This window comes from Malurus melanocephalus, unplaced genomic scaffold (genome assembly GCF_030028575.1).
Source record: "Malurus melanocephalus ecotype Western Australia unplaced genomic scaffold, MMel_1.1 scaffold_111, whole genome shotgun sequence".
Lineage (NCBI taxonomy): Eukaryota > Metazoa > Chordata > Aves > Passeriformes > Maluridae > Malurus > Malurus melanocephalus.
In genome coordinates this window covers 1517236-1533535 of record NW_026623343.1, presented here as the reverse complement: position 1 = coordinate 1533535, position 16300 = coordinate 1517236, and the positions used below count along the sequence as shown (strand labels likewise).

At 37.2% G+C, this 16300-nt stretch overlaps 1 protein-coding gene across 4 annotated transcripts in view; it reads right to left on the bottom strand.

Moving 5' to 3' along the window:
• The window catches only part of NCK2 (NCK adaptor protein 2), an 84374-nt gene that overhangs the window by 38813 nt on the left and 29261 nt on the right, over nucleotides 1-16300 (bottom strand). For all 4 annotated transcript variants that reach the window (XM_057369478.1, XM_057369475.1, XM_057369477.1 and 1 more), the window contains exon 2: nucleotides 13664-13735. The gene's annotated coding sequence lies outside the window, so the exon portion shown is untranslated. The remainder of the gene's footprint in view (nucleotides 1-13663; nucleotides 13736-16300) is intronic.

The following is a 16300-nucleotide window of genomic DNA, read 5'->3' as shown; positions in this document are numbered from 1 at the left end:
GAAGTCTTCTTTAAAGACACACAAAGAAATAAAGGAGAATACATGTTAGAAACACCCAGAAACACATCCTTCCTGCTAAGCAGTACAGCATTTYACCCTTCAATAGAAATGAAATCATTGTGTTTATGCAGAATATATAAAAAGATGTTTGTAAAAAAAATTCCCATCCAGAGTTTTCACAAAGTCTATCACACGAATGAGTCTGCTCAGGTGAAATAAGCAAGCAGGGACTGCTTCAAATGATCTTTTAAAATGTAAACTCAACATTTTAARGGAAAGGAACAGTTTTAATCAAAAACACTGCATCTCCTCAGCAAGACCCACTGATGTTTTGCTTGCAGTCTGGATGCTCATTGCTGTCAATGTCTGATGGCTGCAGGTTTTTCCAGTTCTCCAAACCCCACTCCAGCAGGAAGGTGTAGCACAAGTGTGTATTGTGCTAGACCAGAGGGGATGCCCTCAAAAGAGGGCAAGCACAATGAATGCAGTGAGGTCAATTTTCCAGCTCACATTTTTTCCTCCTTTCTTGAAAGCCAAAATAATCTCACAGTCCCAGTTGCCCATTATTAAAACTAATACAGCTTCATAATCTGAGGCATGCAATGTCAGAAGTTGCAAGAAGAAACACAACAGTAAGACTCCGGAAAATATCGAGAATAAAGTTGCTGATGGTTATGTGAGAAAGAGGCTTCACTAAATGCAAGCCTTACCTGACTAACTTACTGGTCTTCAATGATGGAGTGACAACAACTATAAGATAAGGGATAAGCTACAGATGTTGTCTGTCTRGACTCCAATAAGACACAGTCCCCCACAACATCCTTCTCTCTGCATTGGAGGGATATGGATTTGATACATAGATTACTCAGAGAATGAAGAATTCTATATAAGAAAGCCTATAAGAAAGATGGGARCAGGCTTTTTARCAAGGTCTAGTGGGATAGGACTAGGGGTTATMGTTTTAAACTAAAAGAAAGTMAATTTAGACTRGAYATATGAAGATTTTTTTTTWYYWYSAKARKRGTGRWRMAMYRSWRSARSWKGCYSMCMRMWGRKRRRRAKGMYSCMYCMYMSSARRWAWTMWWSRMSRSMMKASWWRRKRSKSYKMKSARCMWSMTSWKCTSMTTGAAGATGTCCCTCCTTACTGCAGGAGGGATTGGACTAGATGACCTTTAAAGGTCCCTTACAAACCTGAATATTTCATGACTCTATGAAAGGAGAAGATACTTTAGCCTGCTAACTCTCTGGTGGTACAAAGAGAAAGCCATCTAGGCCGCTATAAGGTAAACTGCTGCAACATCAGAAAAACACAASTCTGAGTTCTGGCCTTCTACTAATGATGCAATATGACTCTAATTTTATGTACTATTCGCTCTTGTTTCATGCTGTGCCTTTCACACAAGCTAACCCTCCCAATTCTATACTCTTCAAGATTTCCATTAGTAATACTGCTATACCACAAAATTTCTGCATCTGGTGGAGCTCAAGACACAAACACTTAATGTGGTAGTCTTTAAAATACATGGTACTAAGTACTATCTTTTCTATTTACATGATAAGCTCTCTGCTGTTTCAGGAAGCTAAGTTTTTAAAAATCTTTTGATGCTTTACTTGAAAACAATATTTCGATAGCCTTTTTTTGGAGCAGTATGCCTGTTATAAAGCAGGCAGTGTTCATTTTTAGCTTCTGACGGATGATTTAAATTTAAAGTTCTATTTCAAAGGACAAAAAGCTGCTATTCTACAGGAACAAGCTGGTATTACAGCAACTCATGTTACAGTTTCACAGTACTAGCTATAAGCCTTAYAATTTACCTATGCTTAGAAGATAGATAACAACAGTAATAGAAATTACAGAGAAAACATTTTAACGGATCTTTAGCTAAGCTAAGTATGGTAACCAACAGACAAAGCAAAGGGCTTGTAAGAAAAACCTAGCTCAAATCTTTCCATAAATACAGGATGATAACCTTAAGGGATTAAGAAAACCGAACACCCACATTTCAGCTTGTTTGGGGTGAGTGTTGTTTTTAAGAAATGTGTATTTGTATGTCATTCAGAAAACAGGACAAAGATTAACAGACAGTACTGACAACCTTCTACAGACCAAAAAAAAAAAAAAAAAAAAAAAAAAAAAAAAAAAAACCCAAAAACACCAAAACAAAACAAAAAAACCCACAAAACTAAGAGAGAGGATTTTTGTTTGTAGTTAGATCATTTTTACTGTTTCCCACTCAGACAATATTTTTGGAAGAAGGTATTTCTCCATATCCTGAAGAGTATACATCTTTTCATGCCCTTCTATTATATACTTACTAAAATCCACAAAGAAYGTGAACAATCATCTTTGCTGGTTTTAAACTGTTAAAAGATGAGAAAAAGTAATGTCTGAATATAAAGCAATTCYAATTGCAAAAGGTTGGCTAACATCCCCCTTCCTAGCAAGCCCTTCCTCCAGCTTTAGCCTCCACRGCTCATGCCATCTGCCCTCAGCTTCCCTTTTCTGCACCTGCTGCTGCAATCCCCAGCAGAGGCAGCGCTCAGGCAAGCACAGGCAGCAGCTGCAAGTTTTCTTTGTGTCTCCATCAGCAGCCTAATGCAGGTGCAGCTGTGAATGACCCAACCCCTGGTGATTTTTTCCACTATTAGCGCAGAAAGTTTTCTTGCTTTATTTTGAAGGTAATTAAGAGTAATTGTACTTGTATAGGATAGCAGTAGGAAACAGCCTGTGCAGAGAGGACATCTTCAGACCCTCAGACTGCAAAAAAAATGAAACAAACAGGAAGGTGGCACCTTTTTTGGTCCATGTTTCTTGACTGCAGAATAAACACAACAGAATCTCAAACTGCCTCACATTTAGATACAGTAAGAAGTCAGAAAAGAGCACTGGTTCACCTTTTCCTGAATTATTTTAAAAGCAATTCCAGAAAAATGATGCCGCTAAAAAACTCTGATGCCCTAAAGGAAACTTTTGGGAAAGAGACTTCATTTCACCTCTAAAGCAGCAGTAATGATTAATGACCACATCTCTGCGTTGGTTTATGGGTGTTTCTACTAAGTCAGAGACACAGGTGAGTTTAATGTTTGTTGGTGTTGCTCTGGATGGCTCTATCCACTCCTCCTGGCAGACAGCATTTAAGTTTACCTCTCTATTCAGTAAACAATGAAACCAAAAAAACAAGATAAAAGAGAAGGGAAAGTCCAGGAAGAATAAAACATACCTTATGTGTCTACATAAGACAAAATTACAAATCATTTCACACCTAACAACCTCTCCACAGTCCCTTAAACAGGATAGGAGGGAGCCAAACACACAAGGTTAAAAAAACTCCCAGAGACTCTACTGAGAAGGCATTTAGGCACTATTAGCTCCATGACAGACTGGTGGAACATGCTCTGTGAAAGAACAAATTAAGTGTACCACTGTTCACAGACTTTCATCCTTACTATCAATAAACCTTCCTTCTCTCCTCAAAATTACAACAGCCAGCCACTCAGGACATGGTGAACACCATGAAATTTTATAAAGGAGACATCCTTGAATCTATTTCAAGATTCCAAATAATAAAGTGGAAGATTTGCTTCCACTGCTGTTTTTCCCATAGCTCAAACATTCAATGGTCTGCAGAAGTTATACTTCACTGGAAGTATTAGTACATTTATGTATTGTATAAACAAAGAACAGTCTTCAGACATAAGAAGTTTAACCTTGATCTCACACAGAAGGACAAAGCTCAGAATCACTGTGGATTGCTACGTTTTACTGCTAATCCCTTGAAACACCGCTACCTACTTTTCAAGGGATTTCACTTTAAACTGKCTATAAAATGCTGAAAATAAAACTGAACTGCTGACCTTCTGTTCCCCAATGGAAAAATCATATATTCACTTTTTAACTAGAAAGAGGAAGAGATGTTTGTTCAGTTCAAAAACCCATTTATTCCTGAAGTTTTTAAGGGAAAAAAAAAAGAAAGAATACATTGTCCGTTTCTAGACAAGATTCAGTCACTCAAGCAATTCATCATTTGCTTTAYAAAAACACCCCCAAACACTCTACCTCATAACAGTAAAAAAAAGTGAAAACAATTTTAATTTTAATTGTTAGAACAATTTTAAACTTCCTGGTTCATGAAGTACTAATTAATTTAAAGGTCCTGTTCAGACTCTGCTCGTGTGAACTTTCCAGTTTACTGTCATTTTGAATATTGAATAAATTCTTAGACTTCTGGATTTTCTTACCAAGCCACCTGGACAAAAATTTTTATCCAATATGAAAAGGTGCATGTAGCAGTGGGGAAAGAAAACCCCAAATCTTCTCAATTTAAATCTCAAGGCAAAGTTCCAACTCTTTTTAYCTCAATTAGGGTTAATGAACACCTATTTCTCATATCTAGGAGAGTTTCTCAGGCAAAAAGCTCCTTTCTAAAAGCATGGTCTTTGAATAGAACAGGTAAAAATAATCACCAGATGTAAGATACCATTCTTGACTCTGTGCTTATGTATGTAATCAAAGAGGCTGCTTGAAAGACACAGTGTTAGATTTCATTAAGAAACAGCTAATAGCATTAAATTTATTCCTGAGTAAATCTGTACATCTTCATGAAAAAAACAGGAACATGAGATACTCAGAAAGCTATGCTTTTAATTTCCTGATAGGATATGTACCCAGAGAAAGCACAATTTAAATAAGGAAAAGCTCTTGGATCTTGTATGAGATGTGAAGCTGCAGCATTCACTCACAAGTCCCTTGTCAGTCACACTGACTGCTGTGCTAACCAAGAAAGCATAAGAAAGGCAAGAAATGGCAAACCCAGTCTCCCCTTATTATTATTTATTCTTCCATCTAACAGCACTTCAGAGTCAATACAGGAATCCTCTCTTACTGCTCCCAAAACACAACTGCAGAGGAAAAGCTATYCCTCACACTTTCCCAAACAAAACAGGTTTCAAAATTACTTGTCCTGTAACTCTTGAAAATGCTTTAAACATAAAACCAAGACTCCATCTTTCATCTGGAATGTTTGTCAGCATTTATTTATTTCAATCAAATTATTTCTTATATATCTTCCTCCAGTTTAAATGAGGACCTCTTCCAAAAAATTGTACTTGTGAGTTCTCTGCTACACAATACAGCAGCTAGCTATTGCTAATTCCTYAGCTGATGGAGAGGGACACAAAGCCAAGAGAGAAACACCATTTACAGAAGAGGGAAGAGGATGAAAGGGGATTTTCTAAAACCCTTCTGCCAGGAGTGCTCCAGAGAACACAGGCTTCTGTAAGCACGTTAGGAAGATGCTCCTTATTCTAAACTCTTATGTTACGGTTCAGGTGCCAGCTGCTCTAAGACAGCTTACATAAACAATCTAAAAAGTTGTTCCACTKCTATTATCCCAACACAATTTTCTGCTGCACCAGATCTGCTGCTCAAAAGGACAAGCTTCTGAACCTAAACTTTTACTGTAGGAATATCTGACTTTTTCCAGATAAACAGTTACCCAAAACCAAGAATAAGCAATAAGAAGAGTTTACATTTCTAACAGCAAAATATGCATTCAAGAGAGACTACACTTGCCTCATGATGCCAGACTCTTATCCTCCTCTATTCCTACTCTCATCTTCAGTGCTTAAACAAAATGGAGTACTTCCAAATGCCTTTAAATCTCTTTCTATTATTTTTATCTCCTGTCAAATTTCTCTAAAGCTTACTTTCCTGAATAAAACCTCCCTGCAATAACTTGGTAAAATTAAACGTTTAGTTTTGGCTGCTATGTCACATTCTCTTTCATCCAGAAGTGTTATGTACTCTTSCACTGATGAGACGTTCTATCCTCACACACTCGGAGACACATTTTCTTCCTTACTCCCACCAGATACCAATAAAATGCATCAACAGAAATGAAAGGGAAATAACAGCAGCCAAGTAATTTCCAAACATGGAGAGAGACTGTGAGGATTAACATCTGCACAAGAAGAAGATTAAATAAAGGAAAAATCAGGTTTAAAACCRCAGATCTGAAATGTGGAAGTTTAACCACAAGAGCTCTTGTTCCTTCTAAATCAATACAAATGAAAAAAAATTATATTGCTACTGATTTTTCAATGAAAGTGACTATGCCTTCAGTTTYATACACCAGTTTAGCTGGGAGTCATACAAAATACTAAGGTACTACAAGAAATTGTCCAGTACTAAGCATTACTTGTAGTCAATATCCAAGAGTGACACACCACAACCCTTTTAAAAGTAATGTTACAATAGAAACAGACAATTTCTTCATTATCTAACTTAGACCTTGCTTGAACAAGCCAACAGAATTACCAAAACTGGATCAAGCCTCTAGAAAGGCTTTCTGAAGAAAACTGATATACAAGTGCTGGGAGCTGTGGAGCAGTATATTAAAGGAGCAGCMAGTTATAATACCTTGACTAAAAAGAAATAGGAGCAAGTATATAAMAAGTCATAAATCACCTCAAGTTAATAGAGAATAAAATAGAAAATAGAGAAAAAAGAGAATAGGGACAAACAGAAAGATATACTCATCCCCTCCTTCTCCAGACCCCAGCGAGAACTTGTGGAAGAGGGATCCCCTTTCCTTTCTTCTGCTACAGAATCTCTGAATGTTTCAAGGGTCTAATGCCAAGCATTTTTATTTTATTTGTTCTTGTTCTTTAGCTTCTTGCAAACGAAACCCTGAAGAACAGGCCTTGGTCTGAATTGTTATTTGATGTCTTGCTCTTGCTCCTTTAGTGTGCAATCAATACAGAAATACAGGGTCAGAAAACCACCCTGAAACCGAGCTRTAGTCTGGAAAGGTAAGCAGCACTATGCCATATCATCAAATATTGCCCTCAGTTTTTGTTTCTCTTATTTTCAAGAATTCTGCAGAATTAGTTAGATTACTGATTCGGGATGTGGAAATGCCAAAATGCCCAGCCACCACCTACAGGTCAGAATCATTAGTTTGACCAGCGACCTACTTKGTGATGTCATTTTTCTCCCTTCTCCTGAACCATAGGCAGGAACGAGGCCRCAACAATCAGCAGGCTTTTGACCTCTCTGCCACCACCTTTTTTCCTGAAGAACACAAAGCAGCAGCTGTTCTTCACACAATGGACATAAGCTCAGTACACAAATGGTACACCCCCATTTTGGTCAGGTAACAATATGTTACCAGTTACATGGAAAAAGACTTACAGCTCACAGCTCAAGGCTTCCTAAAGTTTCAGTAATTTGCCTCAGTCAGAAAGTATGTTACAGCAGCCATGTATCCAAAGAGTGCCTGGAGTGCAAGTCAGCAGCTGAGAGTGCTAGTTTCTATTATCCCTTTGACATTAAATTCAAATTCTAYGGAGCACAACTGTCAAAGCCTTGCTTATGAGCTAGTTTCAAAAGCAATTTTATAAACATACATACAYACACACATAAGTTTTGTAGTTTTACTCCAAACATCCAAGTAAACTTAAAGAAGAGATAAATTTTGTTTTGAGATAAATGTTTCATGTTACCATGCATCCAGATCTTGACCATCATAAACCAGTGCTCTCTCTAGCAATAATGGAACAGACCTTTCCAGAACCTGTGCAAATCCAGGGCTGGTAGAAAATACCATTCTGCAATCTTCAGGGAGAACTAAGCAAGGAAAACTAATACTCTGATATTTAATCTTGAAAAACAAATTCAGAGATCAAATATAAAGAACAGTCTAGCCCTCATTCAACAGCATTTTTGGGGCTGGTATGTGATAAACTGAGAACTAATGGTATGAGACAACTGAGCTTATCAGGGAATGTGCTGAGAGCTATGGATTTTAATGCAAGATAGAGAATTCAAAATCAGCCTCTTGGGAAAACTTGGATCCCCATCTACCTGCTGCTTCAGGGAGATGATCTCTCTGACATCACCTGCTGTAGCTGTTTGCATGAGAGGCAGATTTCTAACTTCTGTCCAGGAACATGGCTGTTAAAATGACAGTACTGCACATTAAAAAAATTAGGCTATAGGGAAACTTTAAGTATTAGTGGGAAGAGGTGCAACAAGCAGTCACAAGGAAAAGGTGTGCTACAAAAATWCAAGGACCCAAATTAGTGAGGAAAAAAAACATTCTGAGTAGCAACAACAGTAGCTGGAAGGATTACGTATACAGCTGCTGAATCAAAAAGCAGAAGGATTATTTAAAAGAAATGTACGGTGATAAAAGAGGGTGATGGAGCAAGTAGAAAATAAGCTACACAGAGGCACTGTTGAGGGGAACAGCTAAGAGCAGCTGACACAAACAATAGCCTCCAAAATAAGGAGGGGTGAGAGCTGCAGGCAATCCCTGAAACAAAAGTGTGTGAAGAGACAGCACAAAGGAAATTGGGGTTTAAACCCATAAGACTGCAAGGAACCTGTGATGTCTTAAAAYAAGACTTTCAAAATAGGGGGAAAAAATAAACTGTAAAATGTTTGCATCTGTATGCATGGTATTCGATGCTTTGTGTTGCTACTGGCTTAAAAAATAAGGAGGACAAGCTCATTTTCTCAGTCTTCTCTGCTTAGTACAATTGGAGCTTTGTTACTACAGTGCAAACAGTAASTGTAATCCAAGATTAATTAACCAGAATTCCAGAAGAAATATACCACACTAACCTTTAAATGTTTTTCTCTTCTGTGAAATTCACCAATTTCAGCATCTAGATCACACACCAAACCATTCACCAGATACTAAATGAGTGAGATGAACTGTGTATACAGTGTCTGCCCATTCAGTAAACACCATTATTTCAGCAAGCCTAACTAATTTTTAATGTCATAATACATTTGATGCAAAACACACCATTTCAATAGGATGTCATATGGAATATGGTAAAAACACTACCAAAACCATACACCTTTACAGTTTTTGCTTTATATCTACTACACACTAATTCTAATACGAACAATGAATAATGCAAAGTTCCCTCAAAACCTCCACACCAGAAGAATTGCCTTCTAGCCATTATCAAATGGAGGAACAACCCTTCAACTGATTTTATGTGACCTAAGCCAACACCAGCTGCATGCCCACCCTGCAAAGCACTAGCTCAAGCAGTCAGCCCTCAAAAGCTACAAAACAGGCAAGGCAGCCAAAGGAGAGGGGATCTTGTCCGTTCCTTATGGGGCAGTTACATCTTGCAGTGTCTTGGTGGCCTCAGCTCCTAATCTGCTTCCTCCTTCAGGAGGGTGTGGGATCTCTGCTGCTGCCCCACGCTGACACAGCCCCATCACATTACACAGCGCTGGCACAAGGACTGACCCTGCTCCCTGCATCCCAAAAGCCTCAAACTGACTTTCCCCAACATTTGACTCTACAAGACACAAAGTCTTTCAGCATCTAAGGACATCCTACCTGTGATGTAGTTTAACTGCATAAGTTATTTTGAAGTATTTTTTTAAGATCACATTCTAAGTCACATCACTTGTCCATCAAAAGTACAGTACAAATTTAAATATTTTAACTGAAACTGGTGTAACAGTTCTAATGAAACAGGGGCTCAATAACCTGTTCTGCCAGAGACATTCCTCCAAACATTGGTCAAGACATCAAGGCTAGTCACTGACTCTTTTTATACTCAGTTCACTAATATAAAGGAACAAGTTAGCTTGCTCATATATAACTACTGCATATATACATCTATACATATATATATGTATGTATAGCTTAATTATATTCATAAGCAACATGCTAGATTCTTTTGAGCAGGCACGGTGGTTTTTTTGGTTTGGTCTTTTTTTTTTTGTTTGTTTGTTTTGTTTGTTTTCTTTTTTTTTTCCAGAAAAACTGACATGCTGGGTGCAAAGACAGACAAAGTCCATACTCGCTATCATACCACAAAACTACTTCCACCAGGAAAAATGTGGTCATTGTTATATTTTTACTGAAATTAATTTTCCTRCATTGATAAAAGCTGCACAGTGTTCTTTTATGGGGAGTCCATATGGATTGCAGTTAAAGCACACTGCAAAGGATATTTGTGGGCTGTAATAGGTCATGCTGATACCTACAAACAAGAGTTTGCACCTGAAGCTCTCAAAATTGGAAAAAATTAGACAACCGATTCTTAACTTTCACTTTATTAGTAAAGTAAAACATGCCTGTATTTCAACCAGAGAACCACAATTACTACAAAGAGAAACAGAAAAAATGCAGTAAAGAATAATCTGAAACAAGAAAGTACTACAATAATGTAATTAAGGGAAAATCAATATATTCAGGGTGTGTACCTGTGGTTATGGAAGTTTAAGAACGGGTTGAAAGTATTCTTCCCTACTGTCCTCAATTATAGGTTAGACAGTATTATCCCACTGGCATAACAAGCAGTATTCTATAAATTCATGTATCATACTAAACATCTGTAAAAATATTTAAGTAGCACTGAAGTTGCATTCAAAGTCTTAAAAATCACTTTGGGCACCTGAGATAATTGGCATAATTGCAGAAATATTTTTTTAAGGGAAAGGAATCCAGACATCCACTCAGCACATACTTTTCATTCTYTTCATAACTGTCAGTATCAAAGCTTCCCATAACTAAATCATGTGAAAYACAGAGAACAGGTATTGTTTTCCTTGGGTTTAAAAATCTCAAAAATCAACAACTACAAACATGCTGAATCACAGAAAAGTACCAATAAATATTCTGATACAGCATCACAAGCAGTTCCATCAAGCTGAAATGTCTAAGGTGCTTTTTGCTATTGAACAGAGGAGGATCAGTCTGTCAGAAGCTGTGTGCACRTCCCCAGTCCCACAATGTGAGGAGCTCATCTCTATCATGGTTGCTCTAAGAAACCTTACAGACAAGGATTTCCACCAAATGCTGTGGTCCYGTAGCCTTTGACAAATCTGCTGAGTACTAAGACACCAATAACTTTGCTCTTACCAGTTTKTTTCTGATCTCATCAAATTATCTCCCTCCTTTGTAAGGATGTAACCCTAAATAGCATTCCATACAAGCCTATCAAGTCTCAAAAAATTACAGAACATTTTCCAGAAGATTTTCATCTAAAACACAAAAGACACATATCAATATTGCAACCACTTTTCAAAATACTTTATTGTGCAAATATGAGATCTTGTTTCTGATTCCATTACTGCAAGTGAATGATGGACAAGTTCAAAAGTACAGAATACCACTACATAAAATATCATGTTAGAGGACAGGAAAAAGCCAGCTTGCCCAGCTGCATAAAAGATGACCTGGCACATCTTGATGACCACATACTCAACAAAATCATATAAGGATACATTATTGCCTGGAGTTTGGTGAAGTGAGGACTAMAAACGTAATTTCTAAATATTTACTTTATTGCCAATTTCATTTCTTTTCAAAGGGCAAAAGGTTTGCTACATTCTGGTTCAACAAAGTATTACAAACGTAGGCTTTGCTGAACCTACACCTATGCATTCATTCCCTTTGGGAACAGCATTAGAATGCTCTAGGTTTTGCAGATTCACATGTTTACCAAGCTGAATACAGTCCCTCAGAAACATGCACACAAAGAATGGRAAAAGGCATCAAATATTAATAAATTTAGATTTAATTTTGCTACTGAGATTGAGTGTGTTTTGTTACTGAGATAGTACACAGTAAATATTCTGAGTATTACCTCATACCTCAAAAAAAAAAAGGAAAAAGAAAGATGTAAAAAAGAGACAGATACTCCTTACACCCCTCACCAACTGAGATGTCCAAATAGTTCTTCCTCACCTCCTCTCAGTGAGCTGTTACCTATTTACTGCCTTTTGATGAAATATATAAAACCTCCACCTGATGTAAAGAACTCCACTTTGGGCATGTTTGGTTACCATCCACACTGACTGGATTGAAGAGTTAAGAAAAAAAAAAATTACTCAATAAGCCAAATATCACAGAAGCTAGCTCAAGAAAAGATGACTAAGTCCATAACTAAGATTTCTGACACCTACTTYGTTTAACTGAGCAGCAGACTATTTTTAAAATTATTTTCATTGAACATTTAACTAAAAACTACCATAAAAAAGGACAAGAAAGGGATTCCAAAGATAAAATTCTAATGTGTTTCATACTACACATTTGAAACAAAAACATAATTTGGCTGATAGTCAATAAATTACAGGCTTAATTTTGAGTATAAATTATTGTAGAAAAATAGTCTTAAAATGACTATGTCTACAGCTTGATGAATCATTTGCTTTTAAGATTGTGTATTTTTTTTCACATTAACAGCTCTTTCAAGAATATTTTAATTTTGCTACCTATGCATCATAGAAAAAATATAAAGAAAACCTACTGCAATTTCTACTTCAGAAAATTTGTACAAAAGGTTTCTCACTATTAGTCTTTAAACATCTAAGTGTTCAAGGTTACACTCTGATCAGCTACAAAGGCCAGGATTATAAATTTTTACAGTACTTTTGAGGGCACATGTCAGATAATATGAAAATACAGCACAAAACCCCACATTCTCAGTATTACCTCAGAATTTCCTTTCCAGTTTAAAGGAAAATGAATCATTTGCAAAAACATAGGGAGACACTACAGTTAAGAYTGGATTGCATTTTTAATTCTAACTGGTTCACCTTCACTTTACCTAAAAATAAGTCTAATTTCAACATCTCATAGCACTTGATTGAACAAATATTTAACAGAACTCACAGCAACTATCAAGGCACACAACGACTTAATATATTGCTTTCCATTTGAAGGCTCCAAAATGTCAATAACTGGACTTCATAACTTCCCTCTGAAGAAGGTAACATTACTTTTATTTTATAAACAGAGAACTTGAGTAAGAAATAATACAACCACCTGGTAAAGTACTGAATAAACCCAAACAGTAAATAAATCTGTTCCATGCTGCAGCAATTACAATGCTGAATGTTAATTCGGTGTGCTSCCATTCTGCTTTTATTTTTTGGTACAGTTGTAATGAGGTTCCATTTATTAAAGGTTTCTGTTAATAAATTCCTGCCAAGCCACAGAGAGATCAACTACAGCTACTAGAAACTGTAACAATTAACAGAAAGAAATTAGCCAAACTCTACCACAAAAATAATTCTACAGGAACATCAGCTTCATCACATTATTTCAGATCTTCACAGCCAGCCTAGGAAGATACTCTCTACACATTGAATGCAATTCTCTTCTCCTCTCACAGAAAACACAAAAACCTTCTTGCCACTGAATACTTTCAATACTCAACACTTTCAAAGCTACTACTAAGTTTTCAGAATTCAACCAAAAATAATATTAAGCCTGCTCCACCATGGTTTATGGATGACTGCTTTTCCTCCATACTTCCCACACCATCAGGTGCTTTCAGGCAGCACCTTCAGGGGAAAACGCCCCAAGTCAAAGCAGTAGGTAGGACGAGACAGGAGTCATAAAACAGTGGAAGCAGTATTAAGTGCTTAATTAACAGTTTGAGCCTAACCTTATTTCTTGGGGTTTTTTTTTGTTTTTTTTTTTCTGAAAGTGAGAGGTAGAACTGATTTGCTCCAGACCACTCACAGAAAAAAACCTGCTATATAATCATTCATCCAACAGTTTAAAAAAAAAAAAAAAATCACTACACTGCTATTACACAAAAACCAAAACCAAGCAATACATTGAGTTCACTTGTTATCTTTAGTTATGAAAACAACCACCGAACTTGAACCACTCACCTTTGACACACCGTTAAAAGGATCCAGGCAGTGAAAGGCAGGACTCCCCAGCGAAATTATACACACCACCACCTGCAACAACAAACATATTTTARCTCTAGCACTAAACTTAGAACACTTTCAACTAGGTAATTTAGCTTTCATGCTATCAAAATTTCCTATGAGATCCTGAAGAGCAGGTAGAATGGCTTGAACTTGATCCACTTGTTGAGCATAAACAGACACCACCATCATATTTAACTTCTCTCAATGAATATAAGGTCATTTTAACCACAAACAATCCAAACCATGTACAAGTTAAGCCTTCATAATAAAGAGAAAAATCAGTCAGGAAATGGAATTAAAAATTCAGCCTAGTTTTAGAAAGAGTACATTTTACAAAGCATCATTTTTTACTGTTTCCTTCACTCTTATATTAGTCATTTGAACTTTACTGTACTTCCTAAGAAAAAGGAAATGCCTGTACATGTGGAAAAGGCATACAGCAGCAAAAGCACAGCCAGGAGTTTTGTGGGGCAGTGAAGTATTTCCATCCAGAAGKCACTCACACACACACAGATGTGTAATTCAGTTGGATTACTACCACACATAGCTTGAGGCCTTCTGGCACAAGAGATGGTGTCCCAAAAGAGAGAGCTTTTACAGAGATGGTGAAGCTGCCCATAGGGTCAGAGAACTACATTCAGGGAAATTCTGGTTGGATGCAAAGAAGGCACAAGGATGGCTAAGCACAGCYACATACTCTCTGAGAAGTGATGGCATTTTTCCTGGGAGAGTCCTGAACATGCTCTAGGTGCAGCCTCAGCTCTGCCAGGACCTGGGTGGCAAAGACATCTCTCCTGGCCTCCATTGTTCTCTTAAGTATTTCTAGTCACAAATGTMGGTGTTCAGAAGAGAGGCCAGAGTACTTAAACATGTTTCTGCTTTTCAATGACCCTTCTAACACCACAGGATGTTTGACAAATTCAGGTAGTGTAAACCCATTAAGATCCAATTCAAAAAGAAGAAAAAAATTCTGAGCAACTTCTTGTGCTGCAGCCTGTATCTCATAAGGACAATGTGTTAAAGCTCCTACATAACCCCAGGCCACTAACCACAAATGTTTCTGCTGTAAGTATTTTCTGAACAGATTCCAACCAGTTGAGACTCTACAAAAGCATCCTAGGAAGAAAATAACAGTCACCCAATGAGCCCATGCAGGGTAATCAAGTGAAGGGAGAATAAAAAGTATTCTTTTTATAGTACCTTTTCTAAGGTACTATAAATACCTTACACAAATGTTGCAAAGWGGGATTTAGACTCAGATTCTTTAATAAATGGAGTACCAGAACTACTAACATCACAGTTTGACAAACATTTAAGCCTAAACATATTGTTAGGGGGTAAAGCACAAGAGACTCCCTGACCCTCAGCTCCTGGAAGTTCACCCCTTGCTCCCCAGCAGCTGCAAGTGAGATAAACTGTTGCCAGCCCTCCTAAAAAACACACAAGATTAAAAAAATAAGTAAATAATGGAGAATGGCAAATCATGAGAAAATTGTAATTTCAACAGAAGAGCCTCCTGATCTGCTTCACCACCTGAATGAAGATTTGCCTGTGACAGCAGAAAGCAGATGGCACTGGAGGTTACCAATCCTTTCTCCTCTACCAGGTGGTGGCTGGAATAGTTGCTGCCCCACCTGGGTTTTCAGCTTTCTGCAGACACACACCACAGGCAAACACACTTTGTTATATCAGTTTTTSTAACCAATTATAGATCTTCACTGTGTTCCCACTGAAAACTGCTCTATTGAAATTATAGGACAGATATCTAGYAAATGGGAGAGATACTTTAATGAACGAAACAACATCAAAACCCTGAGGCAGAGCAGATCTATTTTCCTGCTGCCTGAATATTCTGCAGTAKGTGTTTTTCTCCTGTCAATAATACAAGGACATTTCTAATAGTAAGAGGTAAAAACAAGAAAATAAAAGTCTCCTTGTTTTTTCGGTAAAAGATCTTCTGAAGAGYACTATCTTTCCTTGTCCTAAATCACAAATCACCTACTGCCCATTACCAYCTATCACTGAAGTGCTGTACCAAGCCTCTGATTTTGTTTGGGGTTTTGTTTTGTTCCTTAAAGAAAAGCACAGTGCCTCTCTCAATTACTGCTTCCACCTTCACAAATGCACACCCTCAAGTAGGACATGTGTTTGAAAGAGAGCTGAAAAACAGCACTGTTCATCATTAATACCTGAAAAGCTAGCCTTGTATTTATTAGTTAAATTGAGAAGTAGTAGAGTTGGGGAAAAGAAAGAGCCCAAATGTCATCTAAACGCATAAGAAAAGAATGAGTCATGTGTTTATCTCAATATAACAATGCTAACTTCCTTCTGTAAAGCAAGAATGGTTTTATTTTGGCAGCTCAATTAACACACACTGAAAGGAGCTCAGAATGTTAATAATGATAGTGCAAAGAGTCAAAAGGAAGAAGATACACAAAACCCCACCGTTTCTAACAACACTTCGATTGAAATAAAACTCTATCCATTTAACAGACACACAAGCACAGGATACACACTGGTCTCCGTCCTCTCTGRATTCAATCTTGTTGCATTGTGATCCCCTTTTCTATTTTTCTCATGATAAAAATCTTC